The sequence below is a fragment of the Sturnira hondurensis genome, unplaced genomic scaffold (assembly GCF_014824575.4).
Source record: "Sturnira hondurensis isolate 20B ecotype Veracruz unplaced genomic scaffold, ASM1482457v3 Scaffold0022566, whole genome shotgun sequence".
NCBI lineage: Eukaryota > Metazoa > Chordata > Mammalia > Chiroptera > Phyllostomidae > Sturnira > Sturnira hondurensis.
In genome coordinates this window covers 9,715,449-9,734,890 of record NW_028095197.1, presented here as the reverse complement: position 1 = coordinate 9,734,890, position 19,442 = coordinate 9,715,449, and positions in this window count along the sequence as shown.

Genomic DNA, 19,442 nt, shown 5'->3' with positions numbered 1-19,442 from the left:
TGCAGATACTTGCTCAGAGCCATGTGTGACTGAAGACACTGCACTCCCCAGTCAGACGGGGTTGTCTGTGATGTGACTCAGAACCTCTTGGGGAAGTATCTCCAATTTGATTTTTAAAAGTGTTTTATTTTGAAATCATAACATTCAGAAGAAGTTGCAAAAATAGTGCAGAGGTTCTGAGTACCCTTCACCTAGCTTCTAGCTGTGTTATTAACATCTTACATAACTGGAGTATATTGTTGAAACTAGGAAGCTGACATCGGATTCATCTATTCTAAATTTCCTCTTTGATGTTTTATCTCTTAAAATTATTTTGAGACTGAATCAAGGCTTGAAGCACAAAATATTGATACTTAATAAGGAAAAAATAAGTCTGAGGACGATACCCAAGAGCCTTCTAGAAGAGGACTGTTCAGCTGTTTGGGGTTTTAGTCCATTCTCAAACTCCTAAAACTGAAATCCTAAATAAAACCCACCTCAGAATTCTGCACCTCAGTAAACCGGACCAGTTGGTATTCCTAGGAAAATCGATTTCCACCTTTTTGCCTTCACCAATGCTATTCCTTTCATGAAGGGCGTCCTACACTGTCATCCGTCTCAATTTGTTAAAAGTCCACTGAGTCTTTAAACGCTAGAGTCGTGCCCCCTCGCCAGGTGCAATTCCTTCTGTTTCTTTTTTGATTTTGCTTATACAGCATTGTGTGTGTATGTTTCTAGTGGTAGCTACCTTATTCCACTTGGCACTTCGGCTATTTAAGAATGCATTTCAGTTCGACACCTTTTTAGATATTTACAAGTGAAATGAAATGCATGTCCTGCAGTGTAAAGTATCTGAGGGAAGGGGCTGCCTTGCTGATACTTGTCTTTGGTGCAGTGCACAGCCGTGGCCTGTGCTTCTGCTGAGTTGTGAAAAGAAGACACCAGTAGCTTTTAGGACATGCACGTTTAGACTTAAATTTCCTCCGCAGTTCATTGAGATATCTTAGCAAATGTTCCAAGATTTTAATCCTAAGGAATATTTCCTTTCTGAATCTAGAAGTCAAGGTGATTCATTTTCATTTTTCAAAAAATTTTTTATAAGAGTGTATTTAATAAGTGGAACACGTTAATCTCTCTCTCTCTCTCTCCCTCCCCCCTCCCCCCTCCATGCCCAAAATCAATTTAAAAAGAAAAGAGTTTATTGAGCGAAAGTGATGATATGGCAGGGAGCAAAATCTCAGACGCTCCCTCAAAAATGTTTTCAAATAAAGTAGAAACTGATTTATTATTTATGCCTGGGGCAGTTTTTTAAAAAGATTTTATTTATTTATCCTAGAGGGGAAGGGAAGGAGAGAGAGAGAGAAATATCAATGTATGGTTGCCTCTCGTGCGTCCCCTGCCGGGAACCGGGAACTGGCCTGCAACCCAGGCATGTGCCCTGACTGGGAATCGAACCGCGATCGTGTGGTTCGCAGGCCCGTGCTCAATCCACTGAGCTACACCAGCCAGGGCCAATTTTTTACTTCTGTATTCAGAAAGTTATAAAATACAAAAAGATACATTTCACCTTCCTTCATATTTTNGTGGAACACGTTAATCTCTCTCTCTCTCCCCCCCTCTCCCCCCTCCATGCCCAAAATCAATTTAAAAAGAAAAGAGTTTATTTGAGCGAAAGTGATGATACGGCAGGGAGCAAAATCTCAGACGCTCCCTCAAAAATGTTTTCAAATAAAGTAGAAACTGATTTTATTATTTATGCCTGGGGCAGTTTTTTAAAAAGATTTTATTTATTTATCCTAGAGGGGAAGGGAAGGAGAGAGAGAGAGAGAAATATCAATGTATGGTTGCGTCTCGTGTGTCCCCTGCCGGGAACCGGGAACTGGCCTGCAACCCAGGCATGTGCCCTGACTGGGAATCGAACCGCGATCGTGTGGTTCGCAGGCCCGTGCTCAATCCACTGAGCTACACCAGCCAGGGCCAATTTTTTACTTCTGTATTCAGAAAGTTATAAAATACAAAAAGATACATTTTACCTTCCTTCATATTTTTCTTGCATTAGATCACTTTGCCTTATTTTCTCATCTACAAATTGGGGGATAATATTATGTACTTCATATGGTGCGTGGGGGATTTACTCGAAGCAATACACGGAGAGCACTTAGGACAGTGTCTGGCACAGACTGAGCACCTGGTAGCATCTGGCTAATATTATCCGTCACAAGACAGCTGCTCCTTTCAGGAAGCAGTGAACACTCTGGAGTCAGGCAGATTTTCCCTGCCCTGTGTCTTCGTCTGATTCCCCTCCGAGCCCGCGCACCTGGGTGACTGGAACTAAAGCGGCCTGAGCCCCTTTCCCTCCATCACCTGAGACATTCATAGCCACATCTGAGCAAATGTTGCCGGTATGTTTAGATGAGGGGTTCTACTACTGATTTTTCATGGCGGGGTGAACCAGATTCCATCCAATTGCTTATTTATGACTGTATACGATTTAGTTTCAGAAAATGTAAGCTTCATATAAAAAAGACTGATTTATTCACAATACCTCAGCTTTGACACACTGCCTTGCATATTGTAGGCTTTCATTTGTTGAAAGAATGGGTCAGTTAATGGAGTTTAAAAAGTGAGACATGATTTGTTTTACTGACCTTTAGAAAATATCCTATAGATGAACTCCTTTTTGAGAACAACTAATCTGTATTTATTTTTATTTATTTTTAAAAGGAAGTTTTCTCTTAAAATTTTTTAATTTATTGATTTTCATTTATTTAAAGATTTTTAAAATTTATTTATCTTTAGAGGGGAAGGGAAGGAGAGAGGGAGAGAAATATCAGTGTATGTTTGCCGCTCATGTATCCCCTGCTGGGAACTGGCCTGCAACCCAGGCATGTGCCCTGACTGGTAATTGAACCTGACCCTTTGGTTCACAGGCCTGTGCTCCATCCACTGAGCTACACCAGCCAGAGTGATTTTTTTTAGAGAGAGAAACACCGATTTGCTGTTCCACTTATTTATGCATCCATTTGTTGATTTTTGCATGTGCCCTCACAGGGAATCGAACGCCATAACCATGACATACTGGGATGATACTCTAACCAACTGACCTACACAGCCAGAGCTATAGTTGTTTTTAGTACAAACACAAATTACTCCTTGTTTTGTATTAATAGTTTATTTGCTATATCCCAGTCAAATAATTCTATGTATTTTTTTACATGTAAACCCTCAGTCTAAGAAATTGGGAGTCAAATGCTGTTAACATACAAACGTTAGAAACACGCCGTCTCACCTACATGAAATCATCTAATAGGAGGAAATAATAGAGCAGGTGCTTACTATGCGCCAGACATTGTTTTAAATGTTTTGAAAAATAAAACAAGTATTTCCCTAAGTGCAGTGTTGTATTCTGAATTGAACCTTCGAATGGATATAGGACGTTAGTGGAAAAACTGGTGAGATCTGAATAAAGCCTGGAGTTTGGTTAATTGCAGTGTGCCAATGTTGGTTTTGCAGTTTTGCCAAATGTACCATGGGAATGTAAGGGAATCACATTAGAGGAAACTGGGTGAGAATTAGATAGGCACTTTTTGTACTACCTTTCCAACTTTTCTGTATATCTAAAATTATTCCGAAGTAGAAATTTTATTTTAAAAAAGTAAAAAATAAAGTCCTAAATATACTCCAGCTTAGTTCTCGGCCAGCTCACCAGTCTCTTCAATATTTCTAGTGTTTGGCCTTCTGGCCCCCTTCTGGCCCTTCAGTGATGATGCTTCCCTCCTGTCTTCATTGTGTATGGACAGTGCTCATTATTAAAATGTCCTTCTTTTGGCCCTGGCAGGTGTAGCTCAGTGGATTGAGTGAGGGCTGCAAACCAAAGGGTCTCCGGTTCGATTCCCAGTCAGGGCACATGCCTGGGTTGCACGCCAGGTCATCATTGGGGGCCACCTGAGAGGCAACCACACACCTGAGAGGCAACCACACACCTGTGAGTCAACCACATGTCGATGTTTCTTTCCCTATGTTCTCCCTCTCTCCCCTCTCTCTAAAAATAAATAAAATATTTAAAATGTCCTTTTTTAAAAGAAGATTTTATTTATTTTTAGAGAGAGGGAAAGGGAGGGAGAAAGAAAGCGAGAGAAACATCACTGTGTGGTTGCCTCTCACATGACCCCAACTGGGAACCAGGCCAGCAACACAGGCATGTTCGATTCGATTCCCTGAATCGAACCGGTGACCCTTTGGTTCCTAGGCCAGCACTCAGTCCACTGAGCCACACCAACTAGGGCTAAAATGTCCTTCTTTTATATGAGATAAAGTCTGTTCTCCAGGAACTCCACCCAGGGGACCACGTACCATGGGCCTAGTTTCGCTCCCATGGTAGCCTGTCAGACACCATTCCAACTTCTCTGTTGGAACAAGCAAGTCTTATATCTTTTTTCATCTTGGAAACTTTCAAAAGGAAAAGGGGCACAATTCTCTGTGCTGTGGATAAAAGACGTCGACCTTAAATTTAGCCTTTCCTTTTTGTGCCTGTAGGTGGAGCCCTTGACAGCTGATTATTTTCACTGACTTGGAGATAAACTCCAGCAGTTCAAGGCATTCAGGTAATCTGGGTTTTCTGCCCTCCTGCCCCAGCTTTCCAGAACAGTAATTTCTCCAAGAAATGTGGATTCTGGTCAATCACATACAGGAAGAGATTAGAAGGAGGAGTGCCCTCCACTATGTTTTTTAATTGGAGCTTGGCTGAAGGGGTGGGACGCATCCTTCCAGCACGGGGGAGTTCTGCAAAACCAAGAAGGCTCGGTAGTCAGACCTACAAGCCTGTGTGGGCAAGGCATTCATCCTGCGTATGTATTTGTGACTTTTTCTCTTTGGAAGGACATGAAGTCGAAAACATGCCTTCTCCTCGTTGATAGTTTTTTTTATGATAATGGTCCCAAAGAAGACAGATGAGGACTCAGTAATAATGAAATCTGTGTCAGTTACTGAACTTTATCATGTCTTTAGCACTGGGCTACCTGCTTTTCATATGTTGATCTAAGGTGAGATTACATGTTCAAGCTCACACGGCTGCTCAGCATGCCCACCCCATCTGGCTCTGCTGCCTCAGCCAGCGCTGATGGAGATGCTCAGCACACTGCGCTGGTTTATTTGAGGGTCAGCCATTCCATAGCCTTAAGAAGCACAGGACACCTTACTTAGAGTGATGCCCATGGGAACCCAACCACTGACTGAAGAACTGAGAGAATATTAAAGGCAGAAACGTCCATTCCCACCAGACCTGCGTGGAACTGGCTGGGAAGCAGGGTGGGAGAGGTGGAGAATGCTTGAGTTTGCGTCAGAGATGCCAAGTGCTCTTTTCTGCTCCGCCTGTGCTAGCTGTGTGATCTCGGGCAACTCGCTGCATCCATCTCCAGCTCCATGACCTCGCAGTTGCTATGTAATGCTTGGGAAGATATTTTCTAGACTCTTTGATAGTCTGTGAGCTTAAGCCATATTTTTATTGGGCCTATAATCATTAACACCCTTTCTCTTTCCCCCTGCTCCCGCAAGCCTGGCTGGACAAGCAGACTCAGGAGAATCAGAGCTCCCTAAACCCCATGTACAGATCCCTCTGTTTTCTTTGTTGTATGCAGAAATGTGTATATATTTTTAAAAGGACTCCATTTGGCAAGTTACAGAATGCTTGTTAAGGGACCTGCCACAAAGTGCCCCCTCCTTAAGGACCCAGCTGACATTATGCCACATGCCCAAGGCAGCTTCTTCCGGCCCGGCTCTTCCTTGCGAGGCTGCACAGGTACCAGGAGCCGCCTTCACCGGCCCTGCACGCAGGCCCCAGCTCCACCCCATTCTCTTCTACCTTCTTTCCTGATTTCAACCCAGATATTTCAGGAAAATCTCTGCATTTGTTTTATAAGAAAACAAAATCGTAATTGTGGTATGGAAAGTATATTAAGGTAAGTTCAACCTCTGTGACAGAAAAGAGGCAAGTGAAAGCCCGGCGAATTGTAATAGGGGATGATTTGCCCTTGTTCCTAACCTGGATAGTTAGAAATGACTCTTCCGCAACCTCTCTGCGCCACTCCGCCCCTGCTCCGACCTGATAGGGTCCCGCCCCTGCTCCGCCCTGATAGGGTCCCGCAGGTGCAACTCAGGGACGATTCAAGGTTTGGGTTGGTGCATGTGGCTGCATAACAAGCGTAAGGAAAGCCTTTGTAGTGCCCACAGGTGGCCAGAACTCATCGATACACTCTCTGCTTTTTGATGCGGGGGGGGGGGGGGGGGGGCGGGGGGGCATGGGGCCAGGTAATANATGCGGGGGGGGGGGCGGGGGGGCATGTGGCCTGTGAATTCACACGACACAAACCAAATTTGAGTGTGTGTGTGTGTTTTATGTTATGCTGACGAAAAAGGTAAGATCAGATGCAATATAGTATTATCCACCTCTTCTGCCTTGTAAGTTGCTTGAGAATTCTATTCAGATTCTTAACTAATTGTTTATGCAATTCAAACTATGGAAAATGTTTTTATTTAGTACGAACAATTTCTATTTTAAAAAATTACCCACACACTACACACTGAAGAACTATAATAATTCTTCACACCTATATAGACATAATGGGTTACAAACCAATTTTAAATATATTATTTCATTTGGTATCTTAGCAACAAATGGGTTAATTTTGCACCTGTGACCAAAGCTGGGGTCCTAACCACTAATTCAAACTAGGGTCCACAAACTATAACCTGAAGGCCAAGTTCAGCCCGCAGCCTGTTTGTGTGCAGCCTAAGAGCTAAGGTTGGTCTTTACATTAAAAATAATTGTAAACAGAAACAGATAAGAAATCCCACAGAACACAGGGCGGAGGCTGTGGCCTGCAGGGCTGAAAACGTTTTACTGTCCGGCCCTTTCCAGGAAAAGTTGGTCGATCCTGATTTAGAACATCATTTCTCCGAAAAGGTGTTTTGAGTTCCTTCCTGCAAGATTATTTACAAATTCAGTTTGGGGGTTATCTCATGCTTCTAAGTCAGGGACCGTATTTTGAAAGGGTTTAGTCATGTGACCATATGAGAAAACTTAAAAATACGACATAAAGAGTAAGTATGTGTTACAGTAGCCTACTCCTATGTGTAAAAACAAGGTTATACGAGTCCGTGTTACACAGAAAACTTCCAGAAGGGTAAATAAAAATATGCAACAGTGGTTTCCTCTGGGGGTAATCTTTGGGGGCTCACTGGGGAAGAGAACCTTTCATTTTATCTTCTTCAGTATATGGTGGTTTTTCCTAATTGTGAGCACACACATTCTTATACATGGAACATATCCATGGAAAGCATACTTTCCATGGAACAAGGAAAATATTCTAACTTAAATAAGATTTATATATCTAAATACATAACTACCCTTCTCCTTCCCTTCCCCCCAATTTTTTTTGTAAATAAAGACAGTTTTACTTTTTCCTGGGGCGTCATGTGTGGATCCTAAAACCCACAACACCCAGATCACACGTTAGCTGTGCAACTGAGCCAGTTTGGGGCAGGGAAACTGGCTGGGCTGGGGCAGTTTGTTCCCGAGGGGGCGCTGACGTTTTCTGTTCTTCCAGACACAGGGCTGTGGACAAAGTATTGTGCCTCTGGGCAGAAGACAGGCACCCGTGCGGATAGTGTTGCTGGCAGAGGGCTGAGCGCCTTACCCCAGCACTTGCCAAAGCTGTACATTTTGTCCAGTCTGGACTAAGGGACGGGTCTCTGCTTGCAGGATCCACTCACTCATCAGCTCCACCCACTGGTCCTCTGTCTACCTGAGCTTAGTGAGCTCATGCACCATGTGACTGGTGGGGGATCACTTTCCCTGCATCCCCAGCACTGGCCCTTACCCAGTGTCAGAATGGGAACTCTGAGCTCAGTCAACAGCAAGGAAGAGGCTTGGAGCTGGGGATCAGCTGTACCCATCGGGTGAGGAGGCTATGCTGAGGTGGAGGTGGGGCAGACTAGGAGGGAGCACAGGCTGGCATGTTGGCAGGTGGCAGAGCAGAGCTTGTGTGCGTGGGTGGAGTAGCACTGCCAATAGATTTGGAGACTCAGTTTTTGCCTGGGGTGGGAGGAGTCAAGGTCTGAGAGAAGTGGCAGAGCCATGACAGGACTGAGTCCCAGAGGGGTTAGGCCAGTTATCCAGGGGACCTCATGGACTTCAAGGCAGGGGCCCCTTCATATCAGAGCTGGAGATTTTTCTTCCTTAATTCTTGCCTAATATTCTTGTCTTTTTTAAAAAATATATTTTATTTATTTATCTTTAGAGGGGAAGGGAAAGCGAGAAGTATCAATGTATGGTTGCCTCTTATGAGTCCCCTGCTGGGAACTGGCCTGCAACCCAGGGATGTGCCCTGACTGGGAATCGAACTGCGATCCTTTAGTTCGCAGGCCCGCGCTCATTCCATTGAGCTACACTAGCCAGGGCCCTAATATTCTTGACTTATTTTCCAAGATAAAAGGCCCCATTTGAAGATATCTTCAATATAGTAGGACATCACGAGTAAGGAGCGCTTGCAAATGACAAAGCAAGGGGAAAACAATGAACATAAAAGGGATTGATTAGGGAAGCTATGCACAAAATGTCCACTGGGTTGTAAGTGGGAGGAGCTTGGTCGCTAGAGCTTGTCCTCTTTTTCTCTTGGGAATCCTACTACCATGTGAACTGGGCCGGGTTAGCCTGCTGGGTGATTGCAGACAGGTTGCTGAGTTTCCGCCAACACTGACCCAGTCACCAGACACGTAAGTAAGGCCGCCCCATGCCATCCAGCTGTATCTGAATTGGCCGAGACAGGAAAAACTGCCTAGTCAACACAGCATGATGAAGGAAATAAATGTATGTTAATTTAGGCCACTAATTTTGGGGTGGTTTGTTATAAAACAAAGGCTAGCTTATACATTTAGCCACCATGCTCTTGAGCAGTGGAAAGCTGGAGTTTATCTAACAAAAGGGTTGACATGAAAAAAAACCTTAAATGATGAAGGGATCTTCAGGGCAAGACGGGTTTTTGTAATGAAAGTCATGAAAGAGTAATAGTAAACAATAGGCAACATCAAGCACTATGGGTCAGATATGAAGCTAAGAGGCTTACATGGGTTATTTCATTATGAAGAAAGATACTATTATTATTTCCATTGTACAGATGAGCAAACTGAGGCTCAGGGGCCAGTAAGTTACATTACAAAATTATGTAGCTTGGAAGGGAGAAGACTTGGGATATAAATCCTGAGTATGTCAAACTGCAGAACCAACTTTTTTAAACACTAACTTCATGGTCTCTAGCCTAGGAGCATCTATAAATGGCAGTTACACAAATACAAATGGAAGAAGCAGAAAGCAGAGCTAAAACGAGTTCACCACCCTCTCCCTTAAGTCACATCTCTGATTTCTGTATAAACACAGAGTGAACCAACGCATTTGTTTCTGCAACCTGCTAAAATCCCAATAAATAGCAGCAAAAAATAAAAGAGCAAATTAAACCCAAAGTAAGCAGCAAAAGAAAACAATAAAGATCAAAGCAGCTATCAATGAAATAGAAAACACATACAAGAAATTAATAAAACCAAAAGCTGGTTCTTTTGGATCAATAAAATTGATAAACGTCTGGTCAAACTGATTTGAAAAAAAGTATTAATTAGCAATATTAGGAATGACAGGTGAAACCTCTATAAATTCCACAGATATTTAAAGGGAATGTTATGAACAACTTTATGCCAGTAAAATTTAANGAAGCAGAAAGCAGAGCTAAAACGAGTTCACCACCCTCTCCTTAAGTCACATCTCTGATTTCTGTATAAACACAGAGTGAACCAACGCATTTGTTTCTGCAACCTGCTAAAATCCCAATAAATGGCAGCAAAAAATAAAAGAGCAAATTAAACCCAAAGTAAGCAGCAAAAGAAAACAATAAAGATCAAAGCAGCTATCAATGAAATAGAAAACACAAGAAATTAATAAAACCAAAAGCTGGTTCTTTTGGATCAATAAAATTGATAAACGTCTGGTCAAACTGATTTGAAAAAAAGTATTAATTAGCAATATTAGGAATGACAGGTGAAACCTCTATAAATTCCACAGATATTTAAAGGGAATGTTATGAACAACTTTATGCCAGTAAAATTTAAAACTTAGATGAAATAAGTAAAATATATGAACTATACAAATTACCAAATTCACTCAAGGTGAAATAAAGAAACTGAATGGCCCTTATATCTATATAAAAATTGAAATTGTTGTTAAAAACCTCACACAGAAAACTTCAGGTGCAGATGGCTTCATTGGTGAATTCTATCAAACATTTAAGGAAGTAAAAAATCTAAACTCTTTAAAATATTGAAAAGGAGAGAATGTTTTCCAACTCATTCTATGAGCCCAAATTACCTTGATATCAAATCAGACAAAAATAGCACAAAAAAGAAAACCATAGGCCAATATCTCTCGTGAGTATAGTTGCAAAAATTCTAAACAAAATTTTAGGAAATTAACCCAACAATATATTAAGGGATAATACATTATGACCAAGTAGGATTTATCCCAAGGATGTGGGGTTGGTTTAACATTAAACAAATCAGTCAATTCAATTTGCCATATTTATACACTAAAAAATAATAACCATATGATCGTCTCAGTAGATGCAGAAGAAGCACTTGACCAAATGTCCATTCATGGTGAAAAATCTTAGAAAACTAAGAATGGTAGATAATTCCTTTTATCTGACTAAGGACATCTACAAAAAACCTACAGCCAACATCATACTTAACGGTGAACAACTGAATGCTTTCTACCCTAGGATCAAGACAATGATGTCCACACCACTTCTGTTTAATATTGTACTGGAGTTACTAGCTAATGCAGTAAGGCAAGAAAAGGAAATAAAAGACATATAGATTGGAAAGGGAGAAATATAATTGTCCTTTTTACAGCTGATGTGTCTATGTAGAAAATCCTAAAGATTCACAAAAAAAAGCCACTAGAATTAGGGATTTTAACAAAGTCACAGAATATAAGGTTTATCTCTATCAGCAGTGAACAATTGGACATACAATATGAAATACTTGGATACAATTTACTAAAATGTGTGTAATATCTGTGCACTGAAAATTATATAGCTGAGGGAAATTGAAGCTCTGAATGCACGAAGAGATCTGCAATGTTTGTGAACTGGACAATGTGGTGTCATTAAAATAGCAACTCTTCACATTTATAGGTTCGGGAAAACAGTAGGAAGGCTATCTGAGGCAAGAGGCACTTCGATGGGAAAACCTTGAGGCCGGCTCTGTAGCTCTACCTCCAACATGCGCCTCCATTCATCAGCAAGCAGTTCTTTATGGCTTGGACATTCCAGATCTTGCACAACCAACACTTTTGCATTGGCAGGCATTCCTTGGTCACTGGAGCCCCCCGAGACCACCCAGCCATTCAGTTTTTGTGCATCTCCCAGCTTGATGGCTCTCAGGACATCATCTGATTGTGGCTTAGGATCGACAGTCTTCTTGGGCTCTTTGTCCCTTGAAGGAATTCCTAAGTTAATTTCCAATATCCTATACCTAAAGTAGTGGTGATCCCCTCCAGACACTCTCTCCTCTCTGTTCTCTGCACCTGGGGCACTGCTATTTGACTGGGAGTAACTCTGGACTGCCTCTCTGTCTCCTCCCACCCCCAAGCCTGCCCCCAGGCAATCCAGTCCCTCCTTACCACGCTTTATCCACCAGGATGGGCGTGAGGAGCTAAAAATTTTGTCTGATTTTTCACCAAGGGCCTCACACGAACCATGACCAGCATCTCAGGGCCCCCTGGCCTTCCTTGCTCAAAGCTGTGGAGGCAGGAAAAGGACTATGCAGGACTGAGTTTGTGATCAGCTTGCCTTCTGACCAGCCTAACGGTTTCTTTCAAAGAGCTAGGCAGCATTGGTTAAGCCATGCATGGACATTGGGGGTTGAGAGAGGAAAGTGGACTGGGGCCTTAGGGGCCATGGTTGGGTCTCTCAGCTGAGCAGTTTTATGGATTTGAGGACCTTGAGAGAGAAGCTCTGCCTTTGCTGTACCCCAAACCCTATACTCTGGGCTCGTAGTGCCTGTCCAGGGAAGAACGCTTCCAAGGGGTAGTGTTCCTGATTTATTGAAGTGCCGAATCTCCTGTTTCCAAGTCACCATAGGGTTTCACAGGCAGGGGCAGTGAATACCCCACACATCTACAGAACTCCTGCTGGAGACATCCACCCAACTTCTTGTCCAAATGAATCTGTAGGGCTCTCCTTTGAATCCTTTGGTAAGTTATTTCTTGAGTGTCATGCTCGACATAAAGTCACTTTCTGTTTCCTCAGAGGCAGGCCCTAGGTGTCTCATAGGGTAGCTTTCTAAATACCTAGATTATTTGGGGGCTTTTCCTTAGGCAATGCTCCAGACTTGGTAGGTTACTCGTTTGCTGGCACTTTGCCTGGTGGGCTTCTCACGTGGAAACTTCCTGGATGCCTCAGTGTCGTCTGTCCTTGATTCTTGCTGCTTGGACCCTCACCACAGGGGGCTATGCAGGTCTGTGTTTGCCCTTTGGCGGAGAAGCCCCTGCTGGTTTGCTCTGGACAAAGGTCTTTCAAAGGTGGTGCTCCAGGCGCTACCAGATCTCATTGCTAATATAAAATTCCCCAACAGGTATGAAGTGGGGTACTTGGGGCCAGAAGGCAATGTTACACTGAGGAATGCTGAGAACTAAAGGATTAAAGATGTCCTGAGATATTTGGACCAAAAGACGGTGAACACCACAAATGTTCCAGCTGCTTCTGCAGTAAGTGGCAATCCAGGGGTTGAATTTCCCGTGGGATGGGGTCTAGGGAAGGACACTCCACAGGCCCTAATCTGGGCCGAGAGAGTGGGAGGGAAGTGGAAGATGGGCCTGAGGTAGGGCTGGGATTGGGGCAGCATTTGAGATAAGAATGGGCTATACCTTGGGATGGGGTAAGGGCTGGGAGTGTGTGGAGATTCTTTAGCCTGAATATGGACTGATCCTATTAGGGAATCCAGTGAATAAGACAAAGGGAGATGCTGGAAAGGGAATCAACCACCAGAAACCAGGGAAGTAGCTCCGGGGACTCACCGTACAGAGGGGAGACCCGGCTCCATTTGCGCTGCTTCCACCCCTTGGTTCCCAGGCCACCTGTCCTTCCTACTGGGAGTGCACCACCACACAGGGGCCTCTGATTAAATAAATACACTGTATTCTGCAGGATGGCAATCTGTCCTTTCCGGGTGTTGCCTCAGAGATGGTGCATCAGTGTGCCTTTGGAAAGGCATCTCAACATTCTCTGAGGCTGGCCACCTCTGGGCACAGTCTGTGGTTTCAGGAAGTGCACCCTTTGACCATGGCTTTACTCCCATACCTTGTCCCCTGGGAACTGAGTCTCTGATCATGTGCTGTGCGGGGTGGGATCATCCATGCCTGTGGGTTGGGCAATCCTTACAGTCAATCCTCACACCAAAGGATGTGTGTGAGAAGATTGAAGGGTGTCACAAGTAGCAGGATGAAGATAATGGGAATCGTGTTAGGAGAACAGAGGATGTCAATTCACAATAGTAGGCAAGGTGAGTGGTAAAGCAAAGGAAAGGAAAAGGGATTCTGTAGAATCAGAACATTAATCTTGTTCTGTCATCTTGGAGAGAGTCTATCCACTTTCAGAGTCTGCGGATTCTGGAAAATTCCTAAGAATTCTCAGTCTGAGGTATGTCTTTTCAGTCAGCAAATAGGTGTCCAAGGATGAACACTTCGGAGTTTTATGCTACATCGATTGTTAACAGTGGTGGATACGACTCTTTCCATTGAGGCTCAAGGGCAGTTTTCCCCGCTTTTCAGAAGTTATATCTTCATATTTCAGTGATCTGAAATATGCAGAGGCTGTTTAGGTGGGTTTTTGGAGACATAAAAACAGAGGAAACAGAAGTTTCAGCTACTTTTTCTTATTTTTTTAATAGAGAATTTTTTAAAGATTTTATTTATTTATTTTTAGACAGAGAGGAAAGGTGGAAGAAAGAGAGGGAAATATCGGTAAGTGGTTGCCTCCCATGTGTCCCCTACTGGGGACCTGGCCTGCAACCCAGGCATGTGCTCTGACTGGGAATCAAACAGACGACCTTTTGGTCTACAGGCCAGTGCTCAATCCACTGAGCTACACCAGCCAGGGAAACTACTTTCCTTTCTTGCATGCCTATTTCTTCCACCAATATCCCCAAGGATGGGAGCCATTTCACAGTCATTCTGTCTTCCGTCTTCTCCAGAGGCCCACACAAGGCTGGATGCAGGTAAATATAAAATAAAACAAAAACCGTTGAACAGAATGGCATTGTGCCCACCTTGCTCGCAGGGGGCTCGCTCTCAGCCAGCAGCCATTCGTTCTTCCCACGTCCCCAGCCCGGTGGGTCTGTGCTGTGGCCTGCACTGCTCCGGTCCTGAGAGGCTGGCCACGTTCCAGGGCAGTGCTTGCTGCCTGATGAGGCCAGAGGAATGCCCGCAGCACATGACCACATTCCCATCCAGTGTGTGAATGGGGGTGAAATCACCACAGTTTTCTGTGGGGAGTCAGATACCATGACCCGGGCCCCAACCAGGGAGATGCCAGCCAGTGCACTAACAGAAACAGATTTTCCAGAATGCAGACTCCTTGCACCTTACTCGGTCTGGGGACATTCCCATGAAAGTGTAGCTTCATCTTTTCCTTGACTTCCAGCATTGTGAGACTGCATTTGTAAGAAAAGTTTTTCTCACATCCTCACTGGCTCAATGGCAGAACGGGCTGCCGTGGGAAGTTATGAGTCCCCTGCCTGGGGCGCTGGATAACTCATTGGCAGAGATGTTGTGGAGGTGGGGAGGAGGACTCCCAGGCCCACGATGCTATGAGTCTTCGGTGCCCATTGTCCCTAGGACGCCACCAGAGGTACACAATCTGAGGCAGATTTCGCAATGCAGCTTTGAGGTTAGTGATGCAAGTCCATTCAGGAGAAAACAGCAGCGGGTGAGATGTCCCCCAGGTTGCTGCTGGGGCTTACAGGGCCTGACTCACGCTTCACAGCCCCTGCCAGCATTTCAGAGGGAAGCGATGTTGTCTCTCATTCTTCCTCCCCTCATCTCTTAAAAGTAGGCGGATGGATGGTTGTCAACTCTCCCCTCTTTCATTCCATACAAACCCCTTGGGAAATCTCAACCACGCCCCTGGCTTTAACCCCCACCTCTGTGATGATAAATCCTAACTCTATGCTTCCATCCTTGACTTCATCCCTTAACAACAGACCCATATAACCAACAGTTTATTGGATGGCGCCATCTCATCACCCTACATCTCAAAAACAGTGTGTACTGAACTAGGATGTTTTCTCCTGCCCTCAACCATGACACCCCTCATCCAGCCAGCCACCCACACAGAAACCGTCCTCCACCTCCATCCTTAAGTCTGCTTCTACCTGGCATCCTTGTCCTGTGTATTCTACCCCTACAGTGCCTTCCCCCCAACCCTTGGGGTTTATTTTATTTTTTTAAGTTTATATTTCAACTATAGTTTGCATTCAATATTATTTTGCATTAGTTTCAGGTGTACGGCATAGACGATGCCTTTTGAAAAAAAATTGGCCTTTTTAATTCCAGTTGTATTGCCACTGATCCATTACCTTCTGCTAGGCCTTACTGACTGGCCTCCTTTACTGGGAGCTCCCTTTCCTAAGCCCCACACCCCGTGCTGCCGCCAGAGTGACTCTCCTCCAACCGAGGGGGATCGTGTCACTCCTCTCCAAACAAATAAGCATAAAACATAAAAAGACTGCCAGTACCAAGGGTTGGCGAGGACATAGAGCAACCAGAACCCCCATGCATTCTTGGCGAGTGTGCAAATGGACAGAAAACTAGAAAACTAGCAAAGTAGCAATTCAAGTAGATGTGTGCACAGCTTATGACCCAGCAATTTCATTCCTAGATGTGTACCCAGCAGTTGTGCGTCCATAAGAGCACCAAAGGATGTGGTGAGAAGATGGACGGCCCCTGACTGCAAACTGCGCATGCTCAATAACAGTTATACATTCATGAAATGGGATATTAGCAGTGGTAAAGAACAAATAAATGTATGTGTAAAAACATAGTTGAGTCTTGAAACAGTATGTTGAGTGAGATGAGCCAAATACAAAACACAGGGAAAACTAATTTATGGTATTCAAGTTAGGATAGTGGCTTCTCTCGTGACTGGGAAGTTCCTGAAAGGGAGCAAAGGAGATTCCTGGAGTGTTAGTAATGACTGGTATCTTTATTGGGCTATTTACATAGGTGTGGTCAGTGTGTGAAAATGTTTGCATTTTACGTATGTTATACTTCAATAAAAAGTTTACAAAAACATGCCTATGCACACATACATACCAAAGCAAAATTCGTTTCATGTTTTCCATACCCAGAGGAAACATTTCCAAACCCAGCAGAAAATTCAATGTCTTCCATGATGCAGCCCAGCCCGCCAGGCCACCTCCTTCCCACCTGTGGCCTGTGTGCCATCGGCAGCAGATGGCTCCCCTTTCTCCTCTCACCTCTCACACACCTCACGCCGCCCTTGCTTTTGCAGTTCCTTCGGCCCGGAATTCCTTACTCTGTCTGGCTCTGTGCTGAAAATGCCACTTCCTCTGTGAATTCTCCCCTAATTTCTCAGACCAGACAGATGTCTCCTTGGGTTATATTTTCATGGTGTTCTGCTTTTCTCTCCCTCATGGCTCTTAGCTCTCTTTGCTTGCATGTGTTTCTTTGACTGGAGAAAAACCTCTGAAGCTATAGGAACAGTGTCTCACTCGTCTGTGGAAAACCTCCTGGAGACAGTGCCATGCCTGCTACTGTGCTAGCGCTAATGAATGTTTCACAAATGACTGAATGCATGCTCTGAGTTCAGCAGAGGTTGGTAATGCCAGAAAGCCAAGACGCCCAACATCCCCGCAAGAAAGCTTTTGCCAAGAGCCGAGTCCCTTTGGAAGTGAACACATCCTGCAATCCTTTATTGGTTACTGACAGCCAACGAGATGTAAATGTGTTATGCAGCATTGTGGGTGTGTCCAGCTTGACTGGGTGAGACCGAGCAGCCCCACAAACACGAATAAGCCGTGCAAATATGTGGTTAAAGACCATGTCGCTCCGTGTCAATTCTTAATCCCACGTAATTAGCAGATAGAAAATTGGTGGAAGAATGGGTGGTGCTGACGGATGTCCCATCACTGGGGTGAAGCTAATGATCCTCTATGGATTAAGACCCACCCTCTACAAGTGTTGATGGCTCCTATTTGAAATGCTCCTTTTGAAAGGGCTTAGAGCAAAGGTGTCGGGAGCAGGGTGTTGGCATCAGCGCTCACTTTCTGGGCTGCTTCCATGAAAGGTGGGTGGATGGGCCCCACTTCTGCCAGCCTAGTGCACGCAGCTGTGAGTCTGTACTGCTCCTGACTTGGTGGGTAATCCTGAGTATGTCCTTTCTCCACTCCTGGTTTTACTATTTGTCTAATAGCAAAGGGTGGAAGGGATGGGGTGGGTCTACTGATTCAAGAACCTATTGTAGACCAGAGTTTCCACATTCTGCTTTTTTTCTTTCTTTCTTTTTTTTTTTTTGGCTACATCAGAGGTGGGGTTAGCTAGCCCATATGGTAGAGTTCTATGGGGTGAAAGCAGACATCTGAGATATGAACTGACAGTATTTTACAAGATTTGAGGCAGGGCCAGCTAAGTGTCCACCAGGAAGTACACACCTGGTTCCGAAGGGCTGAGTCATCACTGGGAAGTGGCTGGCCAGCCAGTGACTCCATTTCCCAGGACTCTTTGCACTGAGCTGGTGACTTGGGAGTGGCTCTCACCAATGGAAGGGGAGTGTAAGTGATGGTGTCACTTCCGGGCTGAGCCAGGAAGAGGATACTTTCTCGGTACTCTCTCTGCCCTGTTGCCATCTGTACTTAGAGTAAGATGGAAACCCAGGGCATGGCAGAGCCTTGAGATGGCAAGGGGCCGAGGTCCCTGAAATGCCACACAGAGCAGTCATCCTGGCAGTCAACAACTCTCTAGACAGACTGTGAATGGGAAAGAAAATCCCGTTGTGCCAAAAGTTTCAAAATTCTGCGGTTTATTTGTTACAGAGGTGAGAGATCCCTAACTGACTAGGTAATCAGAGAATTAGATTTTTTCCATGAAGCTGATACTCAGAGATAGAAAGGGAAATTCATTCAGAGTCCACAAATATTTACTAAGCACCCTCCTGGTACCATGTAAGGCGGCTGATTTGAAATAAAACAAGTCCATGTAAGGAAACTATCAAATTAATCCTAGGTTGTTTGCATGCAGATACTGCAAAACCAAGAAGGTAGCTTGTGAATGACTAAAGGGTAGTCGACGTAATTTATATCAGACTACATCTAGCACATAGTAGGTACTTAATAAGTTGAAATTTCTACACTGATAAACTCCTATGCGCCAGAACAATGTTAGACAGTAGGGATGCAAAGTGTATAAGGCACTGCCCGGTCCTCAAGGTGCTCACCACCTAGGGCTGCGGTTCTTCCCAATGGATGACTTTAATACTTAGTGGGCGTTTTGCAATGTCTGGAGACATTTTTGGTTGTCACAACAGGGTGGAGGGAAAGAGGGGGAAGGTAATGGCACCTAGTGGGTGGAGGCCAGAGATGGCGCCAAATGTTCTATAACACATAGGACAGTTCCCTATAACAAAATATTACCTAGCTCCAAGTCTCAATAGTGCTGAAGTTTAAAAACTCTGGTTATTGGACTCCCAGGAACTGAGGAATAAAGAGATGAAACCACGAGGCTCTCCAAGCAGCCAAGGTAGTGTTCTTATGGGGTAACAAAGATCCATTTCTCCTGGGGGATTCTGTAAGGGCCTGGGGTGGGGGTGTTGGATGTGAGTGGGCTTCAGATTGGACACACAGGGAGAAGAGGGCACCCAGGGACCAGCACTGAGCAACTTGCCAATGCTGAAAGAGATCAGCCCCAACTCCAGCTGCGGATTCTGTCAGAACAGACATTGGCTGGGCGGGACTGGGAGAAAGGGCGTGAAGATGTTTTGCAAAGGGTATAGTTTGGGCTATGACAATGGTTATTCTTAAGAGATGAACTAGATGTTGGAGGGTGGTTCAGACTTAGAAGTTTTAACTGTTTAAATTCCTGTATAACAATTTTGTTTTCAGAAGCTCTCCTCTGGTGACAGCTGTGTGCATGGTGACCCTGGAGTCGCATACGCTGGCAGCCCTGGGTTCAACAAACTTCACCTATGACATTCGACAAACCATCAAGAGAATGGAGCTTAAAGGAAGCCGGTGTGAAGGAATGAGAACTGGACTGGAAGTCAGAGGCTAGTTTGAGGCTGTTACCATAGGTGGTTAGGTCACGGCTTCTCTGAGCATCAGTTAGTAAGAAATTTATTATGGACCTG